Below are 19,084 nucleotides of genomic sequence, written 5' to 3'. Positions count from 1 at the left end.
CGCAAGAGATAGCCACGCTCCAACACACCCGGTAGTTTTAACAAACAGCTGGCGTTCTACTGGTGTGTTTTCAATCATACTGACCGAAAACACTGCTCCTCTTTTTGTATCTTCTCTCTCAGTTACCAAATTCAATAGGAAACACAGAGGTCAAATGGCAGTTCATGAGAAGTAATTGAATAATTGACCAAGGAGTGAAAGAGTCGATTTAATTCATTTCTTTAGGAGGCTCTGTTTTCAGATGGACACGAACCCTGAACTCTCTCCCCATGCCTCATGCTAATGGTATTAACTCTGTCTGGGGCCTTTGTGAGTCCATCCTGGTTAATCTGACCTAGTGGGTGACCTGCCTGATGTCACCGGCAGAGCCACAGACAACAGAGTGTACAATACACCAACCCCTCTTAATCACAATACTAGGCCATTGACTTTTCCTCCAACCTCAGATTGACATGGCTTTGTTATGATCCATGAGTCCGGACCGGAGAAATGCCTCAGGCTTGATAATGTTGTTCCCATTTCACTCTTTTCTCATACACTGTGATTTTTGTTGCAAATGACAGATTAAAATCAGAAGGTAGGACACAGAATACTCCTCACTTTACTAATTGGCCAGTGCTTTATTGGGAGGTTTGGTGAGTTTAAGAGGGAGGTTTTTACAATCCCTCCAAGACAATGCGTTTCTCTTAGGGCCTTTATCAACCAACCACTTAGATGGATTATGTTCTGTTCAAACTGTGCTTGATCACTTGCCATCTGATTGAATTGGTTCTCCCCCTCGTTGAGCATTTAGCTAGATCCAACTTGGCCATCTGGTTGAGGGAGGTTCATAAAACATATAGGGGCTAAATTGGTTGGAGACTGGGATGTCTATCTCTAACCCGGCACACAGTATAGGCTACAGGGCCTATATGAATCAGTTGAGTGGGGCCGAAGCGAGCCTGCTCTAAGACTGCAGGCTGCTCTTATTCCTCTCCTTCAGCAGCAATAGCTTGAGCCTGAGGCTGATGATGCTGACAGCAGGTTAAAAGCTGCTCACCATGAGAAGGCCAATATGAACTCTGACCTCCCTTAGCCGAGGCTCAGAGGGAACAGAAGCTGTCCTGGGGTGGAGATAGAGGGACAGGGGATACGGACCGAATGTGGGCCATGTGCAGTCTGGAGCCATGCTTTAAACTCAACTCTGATTGACATACTGTAGCACGCTGCTCTGCTCTCGCTCTCTTTCATTTACAGTGGGCTACCTGCCAAGATATGCAAAAACCATTTCTCATTCAGAATGAGCACCATGCACAAGACTGATAACAGAGGAAATGTAAGAGGCAGGCAGAGAGGGAAGTCACGTCTACTCCATGCTCGCTCTACCTGCTGGTTCATTTGATTGAGAAGCCCCATCCTCATCATTCAGGCTCCAGGCTGAATCAAAGACACCCACGTCTCCCTTCATAATGAGATGTTACTGGCACAGTGTTCTGGTTGGCATGCTTTCTATCCATTCAGTCTCCTAGTTCAGCCATCTGGTCTGGCATGGAATCCTAACATTGACCTATACACCAAAGTCAAGGGTCTGTTGATATACTGAAGAATTCACAATTTCCTCACTGGCTTTATAACAATGATTTTCTGTTCTGGAGATTCTAACTACAACATAATAAAACACTTTCCACAACACTTCAACACTTTCTAAATGAGAGGAGGTATTCTCAAGATATAGACAAAGCAGTCAAATTGGCTAAATAAAAATGGTGAAGCGCCGTTGAAGGACTCTAAAGTGTCCTTAACGGTTGCCATTGAAAGATGCTATGCTGTTCAACCTTTTGCCGTTCAGTTGTCTGCAGTCTGCCTCTTTTACATGCAAAACTCTGCTGTACGACAGACAGGAGAGTGTCTGCAGCCTCTGCAGTATGACAGACAGACAGGCAGAAGTGTCTGGTGTCTGTGTCTCTACAGGCCTTCTGTAGTTTGATGTGCTGCAAGCCTGTAATGGGATTAAGCAGATCCTCTTCGTGTCAAACTGGATTAAAATATTCTCCTCACTAAAGAGCTGCGACACCGGGAAGACAGTCGCGCCATGCTCCCCACACACTCCCAATTAATGACTGAAGTACAATTAAAACATTGGGAGAATTTATTATAATTAAACAGCAATTAGCCTGTTGCCGGTAATTAGGTATTTTTTGTTTTGTTTTCTTTCTGTTTTTGCCAAGTCAATTGCTCATTTATACAAATGATTTGAGACTGGTTCTAGGCAAAAAACATAAGAGTGTAGCTCTTTACTGACTAATAGGGCTACATCAAACACTGCCCGGCCTAGACACACCCACATCTTGTTTGAATTATTTTAAAACAATTTTGAATAATTAACTACTAAAGGGGAAGTAGACCCCAGGAATTTCATTAAAAGTAGTTTTATTTGGATGCATTCAGTTAACTTACTATAATATAATCATATTTCCTGTTTATTTGCAATGGGTTACATTCTGACCTCTGGCGAACAGAGTCAGAGACGAGATTCCTCTACATGCTTATGAGCGGGAAGAGTTCATTCATTATTAAAACTTCAGCAGAAGCAGCAGGAGCAAAACAGAAACAAGGCCCTTAATGAGATTAGGAAGTCAGCGCAATATTAAATAATAAACTTGTCTAATTGAGATTTGGCTCAATTTCATTCTGTTTTAGCATGCATGCCAGAGAGCGAACAGTTCAATTACCACACCATTAATACTGCACGAGTCTGTCTGCGCATGGAGCAGGTGGATGAGGCTGGGGCTGTGTAAGAGGGAGAGCGGAGGGGGGTAGGAGAAACATGACAAGAGGGACGTAAAGGAATGAGGGAATCAAGCTATAGGGCTCTAGATGGATGTGGATATGGAGTGAATTCTGAGATTAACTGCATGGTCGCTGACCTCTGTCCCAAGCGGAGAAATTACGAATGACCTTACTGGCCCCATATGAACTGTTGTGACCAGGGACAGAGAGGGACACATCCCTGGGTGACACCATACGACCTACTATGACAAAAAAGGGCACAGTCATCGCTTTTAAAACCATCATTAACCATTCTGGAATAAAATACTGTTCTACCGTATCTATTCTGTGTCTATAGTATCTTCCTTTGTCAAAATATGGGCTATTTGATTATGTTAAATATTTAGAAAAGGATATCCAAACCACCAGCTTTATTTGATATAATAAACAGAGACTTGTCCCAAAGCCACTCCTTTATTGTCTTGGCTGTGTGCTTAGGGTCGTTGTCCTGTTGGAAGGTGAACCTTTGCCACAGTCTGAGGTCCTGAGCGCTCTGGAGCAGGTTTTTGTCAAAGATCTCTCTGTACTTTGCTCCGTTCATCTTTCCCTCGATCCTGACTAGTCTCCCAGTCCCTGCCACTGAAAAACATCCCCACAGCATGATGCTGCCACCACCATGCTTCACCGTAGGGATGGTATTGGCCAGGTGATGAGCGGTGCCTGGTTTCCTCCAGATGTGACGCTTGGCATTCAGGCCAAAGAGTTCAATCTTGGTTTCATCAGATCAGAGAATCTTGTTTGTCATGGTCTGAGAGTCCTTTAGGTGCCTTTTGGAAAACTCCAAGCGGGCTGTCATGTGTCATTTTACTGAGGAGTGGCTTCCGTCTGGCCACTCTACCATAAAGGCCTGATTGGTGGAGTGCTGCAGAGATGGTTGTCCTTCTGGAAGGTTCTCCCATCTCCACAGAGGAACTCTGGAGCTCTGTCAGAGTGACCATCGGGTTCTTGGTCACCTCCCTGACCAAGGCCCTTCTCCCCCGATTGCTCATTTTGTCCGGGCGGCCAGCACTAGGAAGAGTCTTGGTGGTTCCAAACTTCTTCCATTTAAGAATGATGTAGGCCACTGTGTTCTTGGGGACCTTCAATGCTGCAGACATTTTTTGGTACCCTTCCCCAAATCTGTGCCTCGACACAATCCTGTCTCAGAGCTCTACGGACAATTCCTTCAACCTCATGGCTTGGTTTTTGTTCTGACATGCACTGTCAACGGTGGGACCTTATACAGACAGGTTTGTGCCTTTCCAAATCATGTCCAATTAATTGTATTTATCACAGGTGGACTCCAATCAAGTTGTAGAAACATCTCAAGGATGACCAATGGAAACAGAATGCACCTGAGCTCAATTTCGAGTCTCATAGCAAAGGGTCTGAATACTAACATTTGCAAACATTTCTAAAAACCTGTTTTCACTTTGTCATTATGGGGTATTGTGTGTAGATTGATGAGGGAAAAAATTAATGTTATCCAATTTAGAATAAGCCTGTAACATAACAAAATGTGGAAAAAGTGAAGGGGTCTGAATACAAAAATGAATACACTGAACAAAAATATAAACGCAACGTGTAAAGAATTGGTTCCATGTTTCATGAGCTGAAAAAAAAAGATTCCAGAAATGTTCTGTACGCACAAAAATCATATTTTTCTCAAATGTGTGCACAAATTTCTTTACATCCATGTTAGTGAGCATTTGTCCTTTGCCAAGATATTCCATCCACCTGACAGGTGTGGCATATCAAGAAGATGATTAAACAGTATGATCATTACACAGGTGCACCTTGTGCTGGGGACAATAAAAGGCCACTCTAAAATGTGCAGTTTTGTCACACAGCACAATGCCACAGATGTCTCAAGTTTTGAGGGAGCGTGCAATTGGCATGCTGACTGCAGGAATTTCCTCCATAGCTGTTGCCAGAGAATTTCATGTTAATTTCTCTACCATACTGTAAGCCGCCTCCAACATCGCTTTAGAGAATTTGGCAGTATTTCCAACCGGAGACCACGTGTAACCATGCCAGCCTAGGACCTCCACATCACACTTTTTCACCTGCGAGTTGCGTCTACATTTTTGTTCAGCATATATTTATTCTCTGAACTCCGACATTGCTCATCCTAATATTTATATATTTTATAAATTCCATTCTTTTACTTTTAGATTTGTATGTATTGTTGTGTATTGTTAGATATTACTGCACTGTTGTAGCTAGGAACACAAGCATTTCGCTACACCAGCAATAACATCTGTATGCGACCAATAAAATTACTGTGTCTTTCATGAGTTAAAGAGAGGTAAAGGTTTTCTCTTCCTCTGATGAGCTGTTCCTTTATGCAGCTCTGCACTGCTCTGCTCAGCTCTGCTCAGCTCTGCTCTGCTCAGCTCTACTCAGCTCTGCTCAGCTCTGCTCAGTTCTGCTCTGCTCAGCTCTGCTCATCTCTGCTCTACTCAGCTCTGCTCAGATCTACTCAGCTCTGCTCGCTGCTGAAAGGTCTGTTTGTCTCAGTGAAATGTGGAGGCCTGCTGAGCACATTAAGGCACAGCAGGGACATAAACTGTTTCAGTGCTAATACCGCTGCAATCTCTCCCAACCACCTCACCATTACTCTTCATTTCAAGATATGGTGAGATTCAGTGTTTATTTGTTGAAAGACACACATCACTGTAATTGGAAGCGAATGTGGCTGGGAAATGAGCACCGGGACATGTCACACAACAGCTTCATATAGCTGGTATATAACTGAAGTGTACATCTTCAGAGTTCAAAGGTTGAGAAAAATGCCTGACAGAATATTTCAATATGTCACATTTCAAGTACAAGTGACGCAAAAGGTATATGTCTGTCTGTGTATCTGCAGAATGGTGAGCCAAAAGCTTTCATTTTTTCCTTCTCAGCTCTCGTCTCTTTGAAGTCTTGAGTCACAAAGGAGCGCCCCAAGCCCAGGACAATCATCATATTAGTCTATGATCCTCACTGAGTAGCCAGGAGAGGAGGGTTATGGATTCACAGCCTGGACTGTGGGGACAGGGATATTATTTTGTGTGAACAAACACAGTGAGGTCCTCCCCACCTCCAATCACTCCATTTGACAGATGTTGTCAATTTCCCAGGTTGAAACTGTTGATGAAACTGTGCCACAGCCAGACATGATGGATGGGACTTATATCCCAAATCCCCTCCTCCATCAAACCCCAAAGCAATTTACTTCCGTCCAACACAAGTCAATTCTGATGCCCCAACTCAGATACAGTACAATCATATATTGAATTGCGACAGGGATTTTAAAAAAAACTATACGCAGGTTGTTACCCTTTTTCCTGTCCCCTGAGGACCCTTTTCAACACATTGAAATTCCTGGCTCCGATCTGTGATTTACGGGGAATATGCTGTATGCAATCCATTTAGTACTTCCTGCGCTCTACAGCAGGACATCTGGACAGCGTTCGCAGGGCGAGCTGTTTGACACAGCTGTCGGAAATGTCGCCCAGTCCTAAGGGTCTCCATGACTTTATAGTGTTATGTTGTGTGTATGTGTGTGTGTGTGTGTGTGTGTGTGTGTGTATGTGTGTGTGTGTGTGTGTGTGTGTGTTTGTGGTGTATGGTGTTGCGGGGGAATGGGATGGGGTGAGCTCAGTATCAGAGATTAAATATTAAAATACTTATATATAGTATTTTATGGTTTCCCCCACTATATGGAGAGATATTAGGGGCAGTATGTTACTCCTATTTTAAGTCCATTCAAACATTGTATAATGTTATCCCTCTAAGTGTGTAAACTTCACCCAGCCTTATGCACTGATGTATACAGTTCACGATCCTATCAGTCTGTCCTAAAATTGTATCTATCCAGAGATTCAAAATTATGTCAAAACTAGATATTCAACCTTTGTTATGACAAGCCTAAATAAGTTCAGGAGTAGAAATGTGCTTGACAAGTCACATAATAAGTTCCATGTACTCACTCTGTGTGCAATAATAGTGTTTAACATGAGTTTTGAATGACTGCCTCATCTCTGTACCCCACACATACAACTATCTGTAAGGTCCTTCTGCTGAGCAGTGAATTTCAAACACAGATTTTCCAATGCCTCGCAAAGAAGAGCACCTATTGGTAGATGGGTAAAAGAAAGCAGACATGCTGTTTGAATAATTTAGAAAATAATAATGGGCAAATGTTTCACAATCCAGGTGTGGAAAGCTCTTAGAGACTTACCCAGAATGACTCACAGCTGTAATCGCTGCCAAAGGTGCTTCTACAAAGTATTGACTCAGGGGTGTAAATACTTATGTAAATTAGATATTTCTGTATTTCATTTTCATTAAATTAGCTAAAATGTCTAAAAACATGTGTTCACTTTGTCATTATGGGTATTGTGTGTAGATAGCTGAGATCTTAATTTTATTTAATCCATGTTGAAGTCCGGCTGTAACACAACAAAATGTGGAATAAGTCAAAGGGTATGAATACTTTCTGAAGGCACTGTAACCACTTGAACACAGACAATGTTGCTACTCTCCTCTCTGTGAGGGGGTGATTCTATTTAATGCGCCTCACCACATGTGCAAAGACCAACACATCCAACAGCCAGCTACTGTGCCGCACACAGAGAAACATCCCAAGACAAGACAGTACTTACAAGACTTAACTCCATTTTCCGCACTGGTCCCTCGCGAGATACATATGAACAAACATTCCCTCTACAGGCAATCCAATCCAATCCAAAGGGAAAATCAGAGCATAGAACAGTATGAAAAATCTATGCACTCACTAACTGTAAGTCGCTCTGGATAAGAGTGTCTGCTAAATGACTAAAATGTAAATGTAAAGGGTCTGTCAAAATCCCAGGGACTGCTCTAGATGTGTCTGGATCCAGTCACACAGGCTGGGGATGGAATGAGAGAGGCGCTGTAGACACACATGTTGCCAAAGCCTCTAGCTGGGTAAAGAAGCTCATTAAGCCACTGACAATCATTCTCACAAAGCGCCATCTAAAGGCTATTCACTATTGTGTACAGAAGAGAGAGGAGGAAAAGTGGAGGAACGCAAGTTCCATCTCGCCCCCTTCAGTGTCCTGTCCAGCAATATGTTTGCTGCACCTGAAGCTTTGCTTAAAATGCTGTTTAAAAGAGTTAAGCACACACGTGTTACAGAATACACACAAGAGCACGTGTGGGAGCAGCAGGGTAGAGATCAGTCTTTGAGTGTTGTCTGTTGAGTGAATGCTCGTACATTGTTACATACAGTTCTCATGGAGCAATCCTCTTTGCAGGCAGGGACAATCTCCTTATTTCCTTTTATGCTTGTGGACATTGTCTCTCAGGCTACAGTATCCCTACAGTACATATGTGACCAGGTCTGCTCTTGACCTCACCCACCCAGCCAAAGGAAGCATAATAATATGACTGGAGATGATGTTTTGTTTGTTTGACCAGAAGAATCATTGAACCTTTGTAATGAAAACTGGGATGTTCTGAGTGACTGGTTTTGAGACCTTCATTGACACAAATTGGTGATTCCAAGAGTCCACAGATGGGGGGGAGTGGAGCCTGTGTGACCTGTGGGGAGCAAGCAGAGAGCAGAGCAGAGAGAGTGAGCTGAGACTGTCGATAAAATACCTCCACAGCCCAACAAAAGCACCGTCTCTCTCTGACAACACCGGGGGGAAGGGAGCAGCCCAGGCTGGATGATGTATGGTGTGGACCCAGGTCTGAGACTTAGGCTTTACCAAGGAGAAAGGGAGAAAATGAAAAGGCGGAGGGGGAGGGGTGGAGGGTCATGCTGATGTCATGCTTGAATTATGCTGATGCAGGTCATAAATCCGCAGCAAAAAACCTACCAAAGGCATGACTGTTTGTGCAGGCCCACTGCAAGGTTCTGACAGTTGTGCTGACAGTTGGGAAATGGTGGGAATTATATTCTATACCTTTAATGCTTCAAATGGACACATTAGATAATTGGACGCTTTGCTATGGGATCAATGCACATTAAGTACATTAAGCCATTACATACTGTATATGGAGGCTATATTATTTTCATTAGAAATTCTATTATGATTAATTCATATAAGTGCATTCCATTCTGAGATAATATTAATTTCATCCTCTGTGACTTCAACTAATTACATTAAAGGGATAGTTCACCAAAATTACATATAATTTTACAGACACAAAAAGATCCCGCCTTTGCTGTTTCCATCAGGCCTGTCGTTACATTTTTTATCAAACATGTACTTTGCTCGCATAAAAAGGTTGGATGGAAACCTGGTTTGAGACAGTGTTTTCCACCACCATCAACAAAACACCAAATGATGGAATTTCTCATGGAAGAATGGTGTCGCATCCCTCCAATAGAGATCCAGACACTTGTAGAATCTATGTCAAGGTGCATTGAAGCTGTTCTGGCTCGATGTGGGCCAACGCCCTAACACTTTATGTTGGCGTTTCCTTTATTTTGGCAGTTACCTGTATCAACGCATGATTTTCCGTGTCTTTTTATGACTTCCAGAAGACACAAAGATGACGGATGTGACCTTAAAAAGTCATAATTTAGAGCTGAAGTAATGGCTGGGATCTGTTCTGGACAGTCGAAGGAGGACATTGGCCTTTTGATAATGTGAGGAGCAGATTGCCAGCACCAGACACTGAGAACACTCGCATGCCTCTCCTCTGCAGAGACAGAGAGAGCCAGACCCAGCGGCAGCCAGGTCCTCCAAGACCCTCAGCCCTCTCTTTGAGCAGCAGCAGGATGAAGCCCCAATTATGGCCACACAAACAGAGGGAAGCCTTATGAACTTTACACAAACGCTTAATGCTTGGAGCTGGACAGCTCTGGAGGCGAGGACGACGGGATGGAAGGTCCCGGGGTAAGCTGCCAGTTCCCAAAAGCTTAGTGTTCATGCACTCAGGCCAGACAAACCTGACATTGTCCTGGGCACAGCCCCGGGGACTTCCTCTTCCCGTCTTCCACCTCCGCTCTCGACCGCTCTAACCCATTCACACCTCTGCCCTCACAGATTACATGAATGGGACATGATTTATAGAGGCGCAAAAGCAAACATTTATTCCACTTAAAGCCATTTGTTAAAATGCCATGGAGCAGTCTGTGGGAGACTCACAGTACACGAAGATCGACTAGAGCTGTAGCTGTAGCTACATAAATTAGAAGCTGTAATAAGCTTTGTTTATGTCATCCAACATATTTAAAACATGCTCCGGAACTTTGGTGACTAGTACATATTTCTTAAACCTCCAGATTTGGGCTGGATGTGTCAATGTGTAGTTCATACATGCATAATCTATGAGCAGAATTATTGTCTTACCTCAATTAGCCATGAAATCCATAGTTTGAAAGCTGTGCAGCGTTATTTTCCAAATCCTCGCCATTTGAGTGACAGTTAGCAAGATGCACACACAGCAGAGCGAGCGAGAGAGCGAGCAATAACGTGGTACATATATCTGCACATTTGTGATGTAGTAAGCAATTTTCAGGGACCCGTTTTGGCTCGTGAGCGCTACTTCAGAGCTACTGGCTTGCGTCTGCTAAATGACTCAAATGTAAATGTAAATGTATACAAAAGTACCAGAGAATCTCTTTAATAGTGTGCTATTGCTATGATATTTGCTTGTGGGTCTCTATGTGATATAGTTAATTCATAGTACACACGCACATGACCAAGGAGAAATCGTAACACAGAAAATAAAATGGAGATATTCTCCACTGATCTTTCTGTGAGATAATTTTTTTGCAATTCTGTTTCATTTACAACAGATTTCTTATCCCCTCCAGGCAGCGATCAACAAATACTATCTGGCCAGTGTGAGATAGAGGCATATCTATCCTGTCATGTCAATGGAATGGAATTAGAAACATGGTCCAGACCACAGTTCCCTCAGGCAACTTGGAACAAAGCAAGAGAGAAGGACACGTTGAGGAGCATAGCCTGCATCAACAACTTTAGCCCCACACACCATAGTGGCCATGTTGTTCTCATATTGTCCTGTACCCTGATAGCAGAAAAAATGCTGAGGGAGGGGAGACTGAGGGAGGGGAGAGGAGCCTGATGGATAGGAGAGGAGACTGAGTGGGGGGAGAGGAGTCTGAGGGATGGGAGACTGAGGGAGGGGAGAGGAGTCTGAGGGATGGGAGGGGCAACTGATGGAGGGGCAGAGGATGCAGAGGGAGGGGGAGAGGAGACTGAGAGGGGAGAGGAAACTGAGGGAGGGCCAGAGGAGACAGAGGGAGGGGGAGAGGAGACTGAGGGAGGAGATAGGAGAGGAAACTGAGGGAGGGGATAGGAGAGGAGACTGAGGGAAGGGATAGGAGAGGAAACTGAGGGAGGGGATAGGAGAGGAGACTGAGGGAAGGGATAGGAGAGGAGACTGAGGGAAGGGATAGGAGAGGAGACTGAGGGACGGGATAGGAGAGGAGCTGAGGGACGGGACAGGAGAGGAGACTGAGGGACGGGATAGGAGAGGAGGCTGAGGGAGGGGATAGGAGAGGAGACTGAGGGAGGGGATAGGAGAGGAGACTGAGGGAGGGGATAGGAGAGGAGACTGAGAGAGGGGATAGGAGACTGAGGGAGGGGATAGGAGAGGAGACTGAGGGAGGGGAGAGGAGACTGAGGGAGGGGAGAGGAGTCAGAGGGAGGGGAAAGGATACCGAGGGAGGGGAGAAGAGACTATCGGAGAGGAGAGAGGGAGGGAGTGGAGAGGAGACTGAGGGAGAGGTGACGAGGGAGGGAGGGAGGGAGGGAGGGAGGGAGGGAGGGAGGGAGGGAGGGAGGGAGGGAGGGAGGGAGGGAGGGAGGGAGGGAGGTGTGTCCACCAGCAGTGTCTAACCTCGGTTTAACCCCTATACTTCTAGACATTAGACAGTTGGCATTTTATGCTCAGGTGGGTCTTGAGTAGCTCCTTCTGTCCCGTCAAGGAGATCTATGCTTAGGCATTAAGCATTGCTTCAAAGCCTCAGACTGAAAGTAAAGTAAGTTGGGGTCAGAGAAGGACATCCCCACTGGGACAAGAGCGATCACTGATGAGGCGGCACTAAAGCTAGTTTAGACAAGTTCAGAGGCTTGGCAGATATACAGACTGTACACAGTATGAAGTTGTTTAATTGAACTTTGGGCAGATAGCCCAATGTTGTTGTTTTCTCCCCAAACTCATCTGCTAGTCAACATGTAAAAAAATAAATGATATTAATACTGCAATCTGACATGTGCAGAGCCATAGCATATTGTTAATTACTGTATGCATTAATTTGAATGTGACAAACAGAAAACAGGAACTGTGTATCCCTAAAGTATTTGTCCTGTGTATTTCATTACGGTGACATTACTACAGCTTATGATATCACCATGCAGATCACTTTGATAACGCTCTCCACAGCTGTGTATGGACAACTAGCCGTAGTCCAAATCTTGACCCCTGATGATTTGAGGATGTTTTTGTTTCACGGTTTGCGTATCCCATCACAAACAACGTCCACCTCTGTTTGATCCAACATATAGAAATCACTTAATTTGCCGGATATCTGATGGGTTCTGTACATGACCTCCGACTGCAAATGAAAAGCAGATGGAATTCCACCTATTTGATTGCCCATGTTCATATGCAATTCTCCATTATCCTTGACACTTTAATGGCCTCTACAATTGTTTCCAGATCCAGGTTTATGGGCAATTTATCCAGCACAACACTAGAAAGAGAGTGTCCGATCAGAACAAAGGCATAAAGCTCTCGCCAGATAAATCAGGTGAAAACCAAGGGAGGATACCTTTTTAAATTTGTACATATTGTATAACAAGTATGTGCCTATTATAAATCCGAAATCTTTCTGATATTTCCTTACACTTAAAATATATTGTTGCAGCTTAAGAAACTGCATGCTGTTCTGAACATGTTAAGTGGTTCCAGCAGGTCGTAAGGTATTGTGTGCTGTGTGTGAGTTCAGCAGTAGGTGAGTCAATCTCTACAGCCGTAAGGCAGGGATGAGCCCTGACAGACTGACTGACTACAACCCTGGCAGGACAGATAGGGGGACAGGAGGACAGGAGGACACAAGGGTGTAGGCCAGGAGGGCCAGAGAGGCATCCAGCTCGCTCAGTGAGACACCAGGCCGGTGGAGAGCCCAGCGGAGCCGCACAGATGGTGCGCTCAGTGAGCATGGCAGTCATCATGGGATCACTCCTCGTGATTAGCACACCTTCTGAAAGCTGCATGCACGCTAGCGTCTGTTGCACATACATCACTGGCTGAGATACAGCAACAGGGTAACTGGTTTGTGAGTGTGTGAGTGTGTGCTTGGAAGTAGTATAAAAATGGTGATTCTGGCTGTAGATTACTTTTACAGTCCTTTTAAAAATAGAAAACCGTGAAATACAAGTGAAGGAAAGTGAAAATGATAGTACGGGACCACCAGGACAAAAATAATGGTTCCTATATGCCACCTCTCATCTAGTTCAGATGAAGTGTCCACTTAGACCCCATTTGAATGTTCATGTTAACCCAGGAATCAATGAGCTATTTCCCCGAAGGTCACTGTTAACAAAGGAAAGGTTCTCCAAGGCTGATATATTTTCAGTGTGTAGACAGCAGATTGAGAATATAGCGCAAATAGAAGTCTGAAAAGACAAATTCATTAAAATAACCGCGCTGTCTTTCAGTCAAATGTGTAGGCAAGGCAACCGAGCTACCAAGCTTCGCTCAACCTGGAGTGCGAGCGAACACCCAGCACCCAAAACACCCACTATTCCAAATGGTTGGAGGGCTCGGCACACACACACTCCCTTACACACTGTTGACTGCATTGAATCATCCCTCCTCCAAATGGAGCAGTTCAATTGTAATTTAATGGTTGGATCCTGCAGGCAGGAAGCCTTGCAGATCAGATCATCATCACCATCTACACAGCAGCAGTGAACAGCAGCAGCAGCCCACCTGTCTGTTAGATAGAGGAGCTGTCTCATAAACCAGTCCAGGCAGAACCCTCCACTCCACCAAAGGCCACTATTGTTCCCTTCTATCTGATTTAGCCAACAAGCTGGATTAATTATTTCCATAAAACAGACTTTTTATCCCAGAGACCTATTAAGGGAAAGCATAGTGGGTAATTCAGTTAAGCGAGAGCCCTCATTATAAGCAGTGAGCATCTCAGACCTTTTAAGGAGTGGCCTGCCTGCTGTCTGTCCACACAGACAGTATGGGGGCCAGAGCACAGAGACTGAGGAGCCTGCCTGTCGTGGTAGACTGCTAATCCTCCTGTGGAAAATGTCTCAGGGATCCGTCTCACATGAATGAGCAGCTCGAGATGAGGAGGCAGTCCAATATTTTGGGAGGAATTAATGGTGTGTGTGTGTGTGCATGTGTGTGTGCATGTTTTTTTTATTTTTTTTATTTCACCTTTATTTAACCAGGTAAGCCAGTTGAGAACAGGTTCTCATTTACAACTGCGACCTGGCCAAGATAAAGCAAAGCAGTGCAATAAAAACAACACAGAGTTACATATGGGGTAAAAAACATAAAGTCAAAAATACAACAGAAAATATATATACAGTGTGTGCAAATGTAGCAAGTTATGGAGGTAAGGCAATAAATAGGCTATAGTGCAGAATAATTACAATAGTATTAACACTGGAATGCTAGATGTGCAAGAGATTATGTGCAAATAGAGATACTGGGGTGCAAAAGAGCAAAATAAATAACAATATAGGGATGAGGTAGTTGGGTGGGCTAATTTCAGATGGGCTGTGTACAGGTGCAGTGATCGGTAAGGTGCTCTGACAACTGATGCTTAAAGTTATTGAGGGAGATAAGAGTCTCCAGCTTCAGAGATTTTTGCAATTCGTTCCAGTGTGTGTGTGCATGTGTGTGTGTAGGTGTGTCTGTGTGTTTACTGTAATTCAAAATTCAGGTCACTACAGGCTGTGCAGTTCCATAACCCTTCAAGCTGCACCATTATTGTCAATTGATGAGCAAAAATAATCTAATGGCTAAGTGTGTTTTACTGTATACTGGCTAAGACATGCTTTGTAATACTGGATGTTTTTTCTTTGCCTGCATGAATCCTCTGTAGAACTACATATTGTATTAATTAATGGAGACATTATAAATGGAGACCATTTCTAATTCATGGGACACCGTACATTTCGAGAACATACACTCTTACAAAAAAGGGATCCAAAGGGGTTCTTCGGCTGTCCCCATAGGACACACCTCAACAGATAAGTCTTTCCCACCACTGTTGACTGACATTTTTCATGGTACACTCTTAGAAAAAAAGGAGCTATCTAGAACCCCAGAGGAGAACCCTTTGAAGAACCCTTTTTGGTTCCAGGTAGAACCCTTTTTGGTTCCAAGTAGAATCCTTTTGGGTTCCATGTAGATCCCTCTGTGGAAAGGGTCCTACTTGGAACCCAAAAGGGTTCTACGTGGAACCAAACGGGTTCTACCTGGAACCAAAAAGGGTTCTTCAAAGGGTTCTCCTCTGGGGTTCTAGATAGCTCCTTTTTTTCTAAGAGTGTACCATGAAAAATGTCAGTCAACAGTGGTGGGAAAGACTTATCTTCATTGTTCTCAGTGTTTGGCCGTTCTACCTTTCCCATAACCAATTAGCCATTGTCAGGTAGAGGAGCCCTCAGGCATAATTCTATAAAGGTGCACCAGGAAACTGCATTACCATGCAAATAATGTGTTGTGGTTTCATGTATACCTGATGGATTGCACTAATCAATTGCTTGTTGGGGCAAGAGAGGTAGAGCCGTATTCATTATCAACTAAACCAACAGCAATATGGCACTTGATCCTTTGTGCCCGAGGAGTCTTGTTGAGAAAACATGCTGTCAGCACTTCAAATTATTCTACAAAACGTATGATAGTTATGGAGATATTAACAACCAAAAGACCACCAAATAAATGTATGGAGGGGTATAAAACTGACCTGCAGGACACATCTGGTGTTTCTGAACCCTATGGAACAGTACAGTCCTTTTAAGGGTCTGATATCAGATAACCGACTGATACTCAGCCATGTGAAACAGTTTAGACCTACTTTCCGAACTGTTTTACCTCACAAATTGATAGTATTAAAGAGCAGCGTATTATCCAGTTTGACCTGATGAAGCTCCATCTTGGACCAAAAACGTCACTAGTAATGTGTTATGCAAGCAATACAGTAGGTGGGCTATATGGGCTTAGTAAACAGAGCTCTAATTCTCTTAATATCACTATTTAGCTTAAACAATGAATCTGTTCATTAATAATATCTGAACCTATACATTGGATATTAACCAGCTACACTGTATAATGTGAGATAACTCAGAAAATCGAATGATTGAAAAGTTCTCTATTGTCCGAGTCTGAGAGCCTGTGCCACTTGAAAGCATTCTCACATCGATGAAACAAATGCCTGCTTCACTGAAACACTACGCACACCCGGAACTGTATCTTTCTGAAACTTGAAAGGAAAGACGGAGCACTAAATAATCCTGTCAAAAGGACCTTTTAGAGTGCTGTCTTTGTCAAGCTCACATCAAACGTCACACCTGGAAAGAGAATAGTATTGCTTTGTGTTGTCTGTCTGCATGTGGGTGGGTGAAAGTTTACTGTTTGCTACTCTAAAAGTCACGCAGAGTAGAAGGAACCACTTTTCCCACGCATTGTGGTGAATTTTGTTACGTAGAAGATTTGTAAGTAAGGATGTTCAGTCCTCATGTATGTCATATTAGCTACATTTTCTGTTCTGTTTGAGTCTATATCTCAGTCATAAAAAATTATAGGCTACCCCAAGAGTGTGTAAAGAACATACTGTGAATCAATTTTTTTTGGTGCCAGTGCACTACCCATTTAGAAAGTGATTCATACCACAAAATAACATATTCTAGTCTATCTGCAACATAAATGGAAAGGGCATTATTGTTATTCATTAGTTTTGTCCATGGACACACGTATAATGATATCCACTTTTGGAACCTTCTGGTGGTATTCTGGCTCCAGCATTCATGGCTGTGGTTGGGTAAACATTTTGTGCCAAAACTACGGGTGTTCTGTTCCAGATTTCCATGTAATATTCATACCTAGGATTTCAGGATTCAAGTGATATGTTTTTATTTATTTAATCTTTATTTAAACAGGGAGTCACATTGAGATTAAAAATCTATTGTACATGAGAGCTCTGTATACAGTGGGGGGAAAAAGTATTTAGTCAGCCACCAATTGTGCAAGTTCTCCCACTTAAAAAGATCAGAGAGGCCTGTAATTTTCATCATAGGTACACGTCAACTATGACAGACAAAATGAGGAAAAAAAATCCAGAAAATCACATTGTAGGATTTTTTATGAATTTATTTGCAAATTATGGTGGAAATAAGTATTTGTTCAATAACAAAAGTTTCTCAATACTTTGTTATATACCCTTTGTTGTCAATGACACAGGTCAAACGTTTTCTGTAAGTCTTCACAAGGTTTTCACACACTGTTGCTGGTATTTTGGCCCATTCCTCCATGCAGATCTCCTCTAGAGCAGTGATGTTTTGGGGCTGTCGCTGGGCAACACGGACTTTCAACTCCCTCCAAAGATGTTCTATGGGGTTGAGCTCTGGAGACTGGCTAGGCCACTCCAGGACCTTGAAATGTGGTCCTCTGTAGCTCAGCTGGTAGAGCACGGCGCTTGTAACGCCAAGGTAGTGGGTTCGATCCCCGGGACCACCCATATACAAAAATGTATGCACGCATGACTGTAAGTCGCTTTGGATAAAAGCGTCAGCTAAATGGCATATTATTTTTATTATTTTATTTTTTTTATGCTTCTTACGAAGCCACTCCTTTGTTGCCCGGGCGGTGTGATTGGGATCATTGTCATGCTGAAAGACCCAGCCACGTTTCATCTTCAATGCCCTTGCTGATGGAAGGAGGTTTTCACTCAAAATCTCACGATACATGGCCCCATTCATTCTTTCCTTTACACGGATCAGTCGTCCTGGTCCCTTTGCAGAAAAACAGCCCCAAAGCATGATGTTTCCACCCCCATGCTTCACAGTAGGTATGGTGTTCTTTGGATGCAACTCAGCATTCTTTGTCCTCCAAACACAACGAGTTGAGTTTTTACCAAAAAGTTCTATTTTGGTTTCATCTGACCATATGACATTCTCCCAATCCTCTTCTGGATCATCCAAATGCACTCTAGCAAACTTCAGACGGGCCTGGACATGTACTGGCTTAAGCAGGGGGACACGTCTTGCACTGCAGGATTTGAGTCCCTGGCGGCGTAGTGTGTTACTGATGGTAGGCTTTGTTACTTTGGTCCCAGCTCTCTGCAGGTCATTCACTTGGTCCCCCCGTGTGGTTCTGGGATTTTTGCTCACCGTTCTTGTGATCATTTTGACCCCACGGGGTGAGATCTTGCGTGGAGCCCCAGATCGAGGGAGATTATCAGTGGTCTTGTATGTCTTCCATTTCCTAATAATTGCTCCCACTGTTGGTTTCTTCAAACCAAGCTGCTTACCTATTGCAGATTCATTCTTCCCAGCCTGGTGCAGGTCTACAATTTTGTTTCTGGTGTCCTTTGACAGCTCTTTGGTCTTGGCCATAGTGGAGTTTGGAGTGTGACTGTTTGAGGTTGTGGACAGGTGTCTTTTATACTGATAACAAGTTCAAACAGGTGCCATTAATACAGGTAACGAGTGGAGGACAGAGGAGCCTCTTAAAGAAGAAGTTACAGGTCTGTGAGAGCCAGAAATCATGCTTGTTTGTAGGTGACCAAATACTTATTTTCCACCATAATTTGCAAATTAATTCATAAAAAATCCTACAATGTGATTTTCTGGAAAAAAAATTCTCAGTTTGTTTGTCATAGTTGACGTGTACCTATGATGAAAATTACAGGCCTCTCTCATCTTTTTAAGTGGGAGAACTTGCACAATTGGTGGCTGACTAAATACTTTTTTCCCCCACTGTACATTACAATAAAACAGAATAATAAAACAACATACACATACATATGTGTATAAAACAATATAATTCAGCACACAATCAACCAAAATAAACATATTTAATAAAAGCAATCACATTCAACTACATAGAGGTCCTCAATTAATAATTTAAACTGCCTGAGTGGCAGTTGTTGAATATATTAATTTCCATACAAAATGTGTATGATGAAGGTTGTACACTCTTTTGTTGAATGTGCTACTCTTTCCATCTGTGTAAGTGTCAGTGAAAGTGTTAAGGGGGATCTCACTTGATCTATTAAGTGGCATGGTAAGGGTCTGCCGTTCATATGAGCAAAGAG

General features: G+C 43.3%; 1 protein-coding gene across 5 annotated transcripts in view; it reads right to left on the bottom strand.

Moving 5' to 3' along the window:
* LOC121574817 (neural cell adhesion molecule L1-like protein) overlaps window positions 1-19,084 on the bottom strand; it is an 88,375-nt gene that overhangs the window by 41,401 nt on the left and 27,890 nt on the right. Inside the window, exon 1 of one of the 5 annotated variants that reach the window (XM_041887415.1) lies at window positions 7,440-7,657. The exons of the other annotated variants lie outside the window; for them this stretch is intronic. The gene's annotated coding sequence lies outside the window, so the exon portion shown is untranslated. Of the gene's footprint in view, window positions 1-7,439; window positions 7,658-19,084 lie in introns of those variants that run through there. 5 annotated transcript variants of the gene reach the window in all.

This window comes from Coregonus clupeaformis, chromosome 10, assembly GCF_020615455.1.
Source record: "Coregonus clupeaformis isolate EN_2021a chromosome 10, ASM2061545v1, whole genome shotgun sequence".
NCBI classification, from domain to species: domain Eukaryota; kingdom Metazoa; phylum Chordata; class Actinopteri; order Salmoniformes; family Salmonidae; genus Coregonus; species Coregonus clupeaformis.
This window is presented reverse-complemented; position numbering and strand designations above follow the sequence as displayed.